We start from the raw sequence: 8544 nt of genomic DNA, 5'->3' as shown, positions 1-8544 counted from the left end.
CTAGAAGCGCAATTGGAGCGCCGTGTCGGGTGAAGATTCGGTTCCAAAGACAGGCCCCAGAAGCACCAGAGAGCCCCTGGGTTCTCCACTAGGTGGGGGGCGGGGGGGGGGGACAGGACGCCAAAGTGACTTTTGTCTACTTGGAAATGGGCTGAATTATTGCGGGGCTTCCAGAAAGACGGTTCAGAAGGCGGCAAGGAGCTCTCAGCGGCTTGCAACTTGTAGTGGGGGAAAAAACGAGTTGTCGGTCCCTAGTGAAGAAAACAAAAACAAAAACCGCCTCCTCGCCTGCTTGGGCGGGTCCGAAGAAAGCTGCAGGAGAACACGTGTGTACGTGTCTGTAACCAAATGACATTTGGTTTCAACAAGTGCTATGAGAGACCCACATCCTCTCTTCTGGACTGGGCAAGAACACGGCGAAAAAAGATTCTGGCAGAGGAGAGATCAAAGGGGCAGCTTGGGCAGCCGACATACTTGGTGGTAGCGTCGGAAAACTGCGTGGGCCTGGAAAGCAAAACGCCGCCCATGTACTATGGTCAATCCAAGGAGGACTGCACATTTCTTGAACACCTACTATGTGCCGGGTACTGGACTAAGTGCCAGACTTCCGGTGCCTGTCCTCAGTGAGCTTCTACTACGCCTGCGAATAACGGGAAGCAGCGGGAATGATGATCATTTTCAGGATAATGATGGCTGATGGGTGCAGAAAAATTCAGAATGAAAAGATTTTTGAGTCAAGCCTAGAAGAATGGAGAATTTTTCTTTTTTTTTCTTTTTTTTTTTTTTTGAGAAGTTTTCATTAAGTGAAAACCAAATATAACAGCCCAGGCCCAGAGAGGCGGGAAGCTAGAATAAAGCACTCATCTGGAAAGCTTGTCCAAGAAGCAGGGGCAGGCCGCTTCACCAAACTCTTTGATATGCTCACCTTGATTTAAACGTGTAAGTGTGGGGAGGTGGGTTTGGGTCAGATTGCAGAGGTGCCCCTGGAATAATGCCAGGCTGAGGAATCTGTATTTTATAGAGGGCTAGCAGCAAAGATTTTCCAGAAGATGAATTTAGGGAAAACACTGAGAGGAGGGAAGGGGAGGAAGGGCAGAGGGGGAGCAGAAGTCAGGGAAAGGAAGCGATCCCTGCCACAGTGTGTGTCTGATGCCTAAAGAGGTCCTAAGAGGAGGTGGAATCCCCTGAAACTAGAGCTAAAGATGGGTGTGAACCACCACGTGGGTTCTGGAAACGAAACCCTGGGTCCTTAAGTTCTCTTAACTGCTGAGCTGAGCCATCTTCAGCTCTTTTTTTCTTTTCTTTTTTTTTTGGGGGGGGGTAGGGGGCGTGGTTCGAAACAGAGTTTCTTTGTGTGGCACTGGCTCTCTTGGAACACACTCTGTAGACCAGGCTGGCTTCGCAGAGCTATGCCTTCCAAGTGCTAATATTAAAGGCTTGCGCCACTATTGCTGCTGCTGCTGCTGCTCCTCCTCCTCCTCCTCCTCCTCCTCCTCCTCCTCCTCCTCCTCCTTCTTCTCTCTCTCTCTCTCCCTTTCTTTTTTCCCTTTTTTTTCCTTTTTATTTTTTGTGATAGTGCCTTGTGTGTAGTCAGCTGACTTCAAACTGTGTATAGCCAGAGATGACCTCTTGATCTTCCTGCCTCCATCTTCCAAAAGTTGGGATCACAGGCATGCACCACCACCCCAGGCTCCCTTTGCCTTTACTATCTGTTATTTCCTGTTTCCTCAAAATTCCTCCGAAAAAAGTAAAGAATGAAGCAGGTGTCCAGAGGGCTGTGGTCTGTGATTGCTCCTGTAAGAGAATTTTAATCCTAGATGAGAGACAGAGGGGAGGAGGGTCAAGGTTGGCCAGGAACTGATAGATGTTCAGCAAGACATGCTGGAGCCAAAAGGAGGTACATATTTCCCCAGGAGGCGTGGTCACAGGAGACCGTCAGAGGGTCAGAGTGACCTAGGACCCATGCCACATACTGGGAGGTGAAGGACCAGGGGCTCAGGAAAGCATGAGGAATCCTCCATTGCTACTCACACACTGGATCCTTTCCTGTATCTTCATCACTGACGCTCTCCTGGGGCCTGTGCCTCAGGCTGGCTAAACGCATCGCAGGAGGGTAGGAGGAGGCTCAGACCCTCTTGTGGTGTTGCTTTCTGGGCCCTCTCTCCCACGTGCTCCCTCAGGCTACTTCTGAAGGACACTGGTGGCTTGGTCTCTGGTACCCTGAACCTTTAGGGTCAAAGAGCAAGAGGCCCAGCCTTCCAGTGGGAGAGACCAGAGAAGGGATGTCTGGGATAAAGAGGTCAGAGAGGTCGGGAGCCTCACTCCCACCACTCATCATTGTCAAAGAAGACCCCTCCCCCTCTGCCCTTTCTCCTCCAGCAGCACTGGGACAGAGCAAATGTCAGGACCTGCCAGCTGGGGATTCGGGTAGAGTCTCCGGATGCACAGCAGCAGCAGCAGCAGCAGCAGCAGAGGAGTTGCGCGGCACGCGAGCCTTTGGGCTCTGAGCGAACGCAAGTCGTTACAGCATAGCAATCCGCCTTTTGGGCAATTTTCTCCTTCCCTTTCCACCTTCTCACTCCAGTTTGTTCTCTGCTGACTGATGCTGGCACTGCCAAGCGGGTCCCCAGAGAAAAGCCTTGGTCAGGAGGCTGAGAGGGAGGAGGAGCCTCTGGACAATGTGGGGGAGATGCAACGATGAGGCCTATCCTCTGCGGGATCCCTCCGCACTGATCCACGCCCCCCTCCCCGCAAGGGGAATGGGCTCTGGAGCTCCAGTAACTGGATCACTGGGGAGCGTGGGTTTTAAAGCCCAGGCATGCTGTCCTGGGGTTACTGAGGTTATACCCTTTCCGACACTACACACAGGGCACACGACAGACACTAGGGACAGGAGCCGGTTATAGCAACAAACAAACAAATACCGCTGGAACTAGACAAGCAGTAGAATAATAACGCTTTTGGGGAAGCTGAGCTTCCTCTCCAGTGGCTTTGCCTTTGATTGCATAGAGATATCTGGAAAGGTCTGATGTCCCCACTCCTTCGTGCTCTCCAAGCCCACCTGCCGTTAGGGAGAATAGAATGAACCCCAGACAAGGAATCAGATCTGGGTTCTGCTCCCATCACCAGCACCAAAAGGATGAGGATAACTTTCCAACATGCACACTTAAGTCCTCGCCATGCTGACCTCTGAGTAAAGCCGGCCACAGCAGGGGTTCAAACCAAAGGCCTACAAGAGGCTACCAGTCCTGCCCAGGTCCTTCAGTATAGCCAAACCAACGCTTACCATGAGAACACGCTCAGGTAGTCAGACCTAATGGTATAAGTTGCCTCTCGTTCCATCTTTGACTACCCAAGGCTGAGCTAGTCTACACTTATGCAAACTCAGGTCATTTCTCCAGCAACAACAGCAGGTGAACAATGGCACCTTGGTTTAAACAGTTGGCTCTATCGTCTGCCTTGAAGGCAAGCAAGCCCTGCCTCCACCCAGACACACCACCTTCCTGTCCCTAGAATAAGTGAATGCCTGGGGCAGCCTAGTGAGGTAAATCCCAGCCTGTCAGTTGTGGACACGCCCACCACAGTCACCCCCTGGCCACCTGTGGCAGAAGCTGTTGCATCATCCACAGGAAGCAGCCCAGCAGCTGGCTCCTCTCTGAGGCACATTTTCACTTCCTACTTCCATCCTCCTGCCTGCCACCCTGTTTCCTGCTCCCTGCCCCGACTCTGTGGGTGCCGGCGACTGGGCATAAACACTGTACAGTCTGTCATAGGGAAGGGATTTGTCTAGGACCAGTAGGGCTTTCTAGTGCCTGTTCTAAGCTTGGCCCTGATGGGCAGAGTGGGCTCTGGCTGAAGGGACTTTCCCAGCTAAGAGCCACTTTGAGATCCTATAGGCTCAGAGAAAAATCCTCAATGGACAAGGGACACAGGACGGAAGGAACTTCCGGGTAGTTACCAACCACTTACATATATACCTTTCAAGGATCAGTGACCCACAGGTCTGGGTCATGTCATGTTGTTGTTGAACGCGAGGCACCGTCAACACAGGTGGATGTCTCTGGGATGATGTCCGAGTCCTGTAGGAACTACATTTGACTTTGCATTCTTCCTTTATATTCCCATAAAATCTTCTGGAACTGAGGATAGGGTTTTTTTGTTTTTTGTTTTTTTGTTTTCTTTTTTTCCCATCCTGAACTTGCCCTCCTCTTTATCCACAGTTCTTTTTATCTCTTAATCTCTCCCCTCTTTTTTCTGGCTAATTCCTGTATCTGCTGCCTCACGTGGATGGCAGTCAGCTCCTCCTCAACTCCAAATACTCCAGACTCTTGCTTTTTTGAGGCGAGGTCTCCATTTGTCTCTCAGGCTAATCTTGAATTCAAGATCTTTCTGCCTCAACCCCCCAAGTGCTAGATTACAGAAATGTGCTACCACACCCAGCAGACGAAAAAGTATCTTAATGGAGGACTCCAGCTGGAGAGGGTACTTTTAAGGTTATCTTCTCCAATCTTCTCCATCTGAAAATGGCTTTTAGCCCGGTGGTGGTGGTGCATGCCTTTAAATCCAGCCCTTGGGAGACAGAGGCTGGCCAATCTCTGAGTTTGAGGCCAACCTGGTCTACAAGAGCTAGTTCCAGGACAGGCTCCAAAGCTACATATAGAAACCCTGTCTTGAAAAACAAACAAACAAAAAAAGAAAGAAAAAGAAAAAAAATAGTTTGTTTATGCCTGAATGACTGTTTATTTGCTTGTATATATATGATATGTCCTTAAATTCACTATATAGTTTAAACTGGTTTTAAATTTATGGTAATCTTGCTTCCTCAGCCCCTCAAATGTTGGAATTACAGTTGAACGCTACCACACCCAGCCAGGTAAGATTTTGTTTGATTAATTAATTAATTAATATTAATTAGTGTGTTATATGCATGTGTATATATGTTTGGGTATGTGCACCTTCGTACACATGTGTGGAGGTCACAGATGGGTATCACTGTTATCATTTATAAAGAGGTGGTGGGTGAGCGGTCCCACCAGAGGCCTTGGCGGATCCCCTGGCAGGTGGCCCGAGGTCTCAGTGGAAGACAGACAGTAGATATGCCATGCAGAGAGAGCTTGGGTATGGAGTTTATTCAGTGGGTTATTAGGGAAGAGGAGAGAGAGAGGCTGAAGCTGTCTCTCCAGAAGAAGGAGAGAGAGAGAGAGAGAGAGAGAGAGAGAGAGAGAGAGAGAGAGAGAGCGGGAGAGGNGAGAGAGAGAGAGAGAGAGAGAGAGAGAGAGAGAGAGAGAGCAGGAGAGGAAGTAGGAAGGCAGAAGGGGGGAGGTTGGGAGGACATGGTGCTTGTCTCTTAAAGGGATAAGGTACCCAGGTGACAGACTAGGCCAGCAGATTACATCACAATCTTTCTAGAGTGCTGCACTCCACTGGTGACAGCTCTGCCAGTCCCCTAGTTCTCTGGTTGCTCTTTGCACGTCTAAGCTGACTTACTCTATGGTAAGTGTTAAGGACATTTGGTTCAGTATTTTATCTATCTATCTATCTATCTATCTATCTATCTATCTACCTACCTACCTACGCATGCATCTATCTATCTATCTATCTATCTATCTATCTATCTATCTATCTATCATTTATTGAGATAGCTCTATGTCACTTTGTAGACCAGGCAGACTTTGAATTCACAGAGATCTGCCTCCCAAATTCTGGGATTAATAGTGTGTATCACCACCCCTAGCCTGGTTCAATATTTGAATAAATATGAAAGTGTCTTTTTTGACAAGCTCAGCTGTAATTGCCATTATTGGATTACATTGTCTAAAACCGTGGTTTTCAACCTTTCTAATTCTGTGACCCTTTAATACAGTTCCTCATGTTGGTGACCACCAACCATAAAATTATTTTTTGTTGATACTTCATAACTGTAATTTTGCTACTGTTACAAATTGTAATGTAAATATTTTTGGAGACAGAGGTTTGTCACGGGGTCATGACCCATAGTTTGAGAACAACTGGCCTAAAGAAACATCAATCTACAATGAAACTGGAAAAGGTCATTTTAGGTTTTGATGTAGTCAAGTCTGTTCTAGATGCAACTAACCTATAGCAATGAATGGGAAATCCCAAGAATTCTGAATTCTTCCCCTAGCTCAGACAAGGTTCTGAGGTTGCTCCAGGCTTCAGCAGCAGCAACCATGTGGCCTTCTGATAAAGAAACTAAACACCAGGATCAATCATGGATTTCACAACTGGAGTAAAACATCACAAATGCTTTAGAGTGGAATTGTTTTTTCAGATCTGGCTTCCTTACAATGAGGGTATGAAGTATGTGGGACTGTTAGGTCCAAATTGGGCTTCCCCTAACGGCAGTGCTGGTGAGTGTCCTAGGAAACAGCAGGATTGCTCCTGGACAAACAGAAGCTTAACTTCAGCATTCCTCGTGAATCTCAAATCCACCCCAAAGGTCAACTATCTCAGACAAGGGCATCTGGTTCCAGGTCAATACAGACAACTTGTCTCAGCTCAAAGCCCCCACCCTACTGACTGTCAATATAAAGTAGGCTTGCTTTTCTATCATTTTGTTCCACCCATCCACCCAGGGATAGTCTTGGAAGTTTGATTCCCCCAAAAAAATCTTTACTGCTACCCTCAGAGTAGTCTAGTTCTGACCCCTGTTCTCCATGAACATTTCTGTTGACTTCTCCAGTATCTTCTAGACATAAGACTGTCCTTAACTGTGTCTTTGGACTAGGCAAGTTTTCAGAGATTTGAAGAGAAGTCCAGCTCCTCAGCAAGTGTCTCTGATGTTTGTTAGTTTTCTTATCTATGGGAAGGATGTCATTGCTTAGGTGTTTATTGCTTGACGATTTCCTGCAAGTAGACAAGCCTCCTACTTCATTTCTTTGGGTATTGGGGGGATTTGCTGTTGTTTTACAGTTCTAGGAACAGAACCCAGGGCTTTTCAACGCTAAGCAAGTGCTTTACCACTGAGCAACTTCATTCAAACTACTATTTCTTTGTCACTTAGAAGAAAGGCTTAAGGTTGGCAAGATGGCTCAGTGGGTAAAGATGCTTGCCAGGAAAGCACAGAACCTCAGTTCCATCCTGGCACTTAGGGTGGAAGGAGAGAACCAGCTGCACACGTACCATGGCATGTACAACTACACATGTAATCATAATAGATAAATACAAATATTTAGACTGTGGTTGAAAAATGATCTTCAGTTTTTAAAAATTAAGTCTTTTCACCAGGTGGTGGTAGCACACATCCTTAATCCCATCACTTGGAAGCCAGAGGCAGGTGGATCTGAGTTTGAGGCCAGCCTGGTCTACAGAGTGATTTCTAGGCCAACCAGGGCTACAATGAGAAACCCTGTCTTTTTTTTTTTAAAAAAAAAAAGGTTTTCCAAATGTTCAAATCTTTCAGAATGTTCCCTATTAACACAAAAAGCATGACTCTTACCCCGAAGAGGATAAGAGATTATTCTGAAGGCAAATATGAATGGCTATGGCCTAGGAACACAGACTTATGTTACCCTAAATTTTATGATGTTTTCATAGTAACAGAACAAAAAAGTCATAAATCAGTGTGCTTTTCAAATACATTGGTGGAAATATTAAGTACATGCTTACAGCAAAGTGGAAAAATCTCAGAGATTTGCCTCAAATGCTAACTGATGATGCTCTTAGTTTTTTCATTGGTGGAAACTGGGTTTTGTTGAGTTAATGACATTCTAAAAGGTTTTAAGTCAAAGGGTGTTAAGTCAGCCCCAAAGGTGGTTGAAATTACAGGGAGCAAGCAAGATCAGGAAACACACAAAGAAACCCACTTTAAGTGTTTATTAAGAGAAAGACATTTGCGCAGGCCTGAGGAAGCTGGTGCAGGGAGAGAGAGAGGGAGAGATAGAGAGAAATGGGGTGGGGAGAGGGAGATCTCTTCAGAAGGACAAAAAGAGAGAGCCTGGAGCGGACACGTCCCGCTTTTAAAGGCTGCCTAGCGCCTGTGCACACGGGGCTTACGTGGCTGTAGCTGCATCACGTGTCACGACCACGCTGCACGTCTGTCAAGTAGGGGTCAAGTAGGGCTTGAGGGCCCCAGTGGCTATGTAAATTGCCTGAGCACCTGATGGCGCACGCGCATCCCTGGAACCGGGAAGTGCCAGCGATTGGGGAGGCTAGACATTTTGCCCAAGTGTTGGGTGATGGAAACTATTAACAGTGGTCAAGGAATGGCTGTTTAGGGGGCTAAAGATAGCACAAGATAAATTGTTATTAGGCTCTGAACTGTAGCATTACAGCCTCTCTAAACTCATTTTTTAATCAGTCAGTTGGCCTTGTAGAGAGAAGGTGCAGCTTCTCTCCGGGAACCTTCATTCGCAGGCCACTGGGACAATAGTGGCTTGGCTGCTGTGGCCACTGCTCTCTGATCAGATCTTGCTCTGCAGGAGGGAACTCATGTCTGGCACGGTAAAGCTGATCAGAAGCCCATGTCTGAAGAAGTGATAGGTCCTAGGGGCAGCCTGCTATTTTATTAAAGGGTCATGTAGT

General features: G+C 47.2%; 1 protein-coding gene across 3 annotated transcripts in view; it reads left to right on the top strand.

Moving 5' to 3' along the window:
- The first annotated feature begins 84 nt into the window (after window positions 1-84).
- The window catches only part of Bub1b (BUB1 mitotic checkpoint serine/threonine kinase B), an 89477-nt gene continuing 81017 nt past the window's right edge, over window positions 85-8544 (top strand). For 2 of the 3 annotated variants that reach the window (XM_050134106.1, XM_050134105.1), the window contains exons 1-2: window positions 86-939; window positions 4827-4873. The gene's annotated coding sequence lies outside the window, so the exon portion shown is untranslated. Of the gene's footprint in view, window positions 940-4826; window positions 4874-8544 lie in introns of all 3 variants that reach the window. The other variant, XM_050134107.1, reaches the window with a different exon arrangement.

Source organism: Alexandromys fortis, unplaced genomic scaffold, assembly GCF_014885135.2.
Source record: "Alexandromys fortis isolate MF-2015 unplaced genomic scaffold, M_Fortis_MF-2015_v1.1 scaffold_6, whole genome shotgun sequence".
NCBI classification, from domain to species: domain Eukaryota; kingdom Metazoa; phylum Chordata; class Mammalia; order Rodentia; family Cricetidae; genus Alexandromys; species Alexandromys fortis.
The sequence above is the reverse complement of the archived record's forward strand: the minus strand, read 5'-3'. Positions and strand labels throughout refer to the sequence as shown.